Below are 548 nucleotides of genomic sequence, written 5' to 3'. Positions count from 1 at the left end.
TAATTAAAGTTAAAATAGCCAACTGTGAGAATGGCCTTAGGCCTGAGCCTAAGCAACTCCATTTTAAAAACTCCAGTTTGAAACCTGCAGTCTCACCATGCATGCCTAAAGAAGCCCTCCAGTGTGGCCCTCAGACACAAGCAAGTCACTTCCCCTCACCCTGATAAACTCAGAGTGAAGCCTCTGGCAGGCTGTCCTCACCTGATAATAGGGAAAGGTAAAAATATCAGGGTGGGGACCACCAGGTGAGATGTTTTAACCCCAGGGTAATATGATGTTACTGAGAAATCCAGTGGCAGCTGATAAGGATGGAAAGGGGGGTCAAAAGCTCCCAAATTTAGTATAAATAATAGAGCAAATGAACATTCAGCCAGCCAATACTGATGCACACAAGCTGGAGTGCCTGATAATGACCTGGACTGACAGCCCATCACTTGTCTTCAGTTGCTGACCCTCTGCATCTTCCTCACCACTCTCAAACTCTACAGGCACATCTTGACTCTGGTGAGAGCTGCAACTTCTTCCTAGGACCACCTCCTCAGCTGGCT

This window comes from Urocitellus parryii, chromosome 9, assembly GCF_045843805.1.
Source record: "Urocitellus parryii isolate mUroPar1 chromosome 9, mUroPar1.hap1, whole genome shotgun sequence".
Lineage (NCBI taxonomy): Eukaryota > Metazoa > Chordata > Mammalia > Rodentia > Sciuridae > Urocitellus > Urocitellus parryii.
This window is presented reverse-complemented; position numbering follows the sequence as displayed.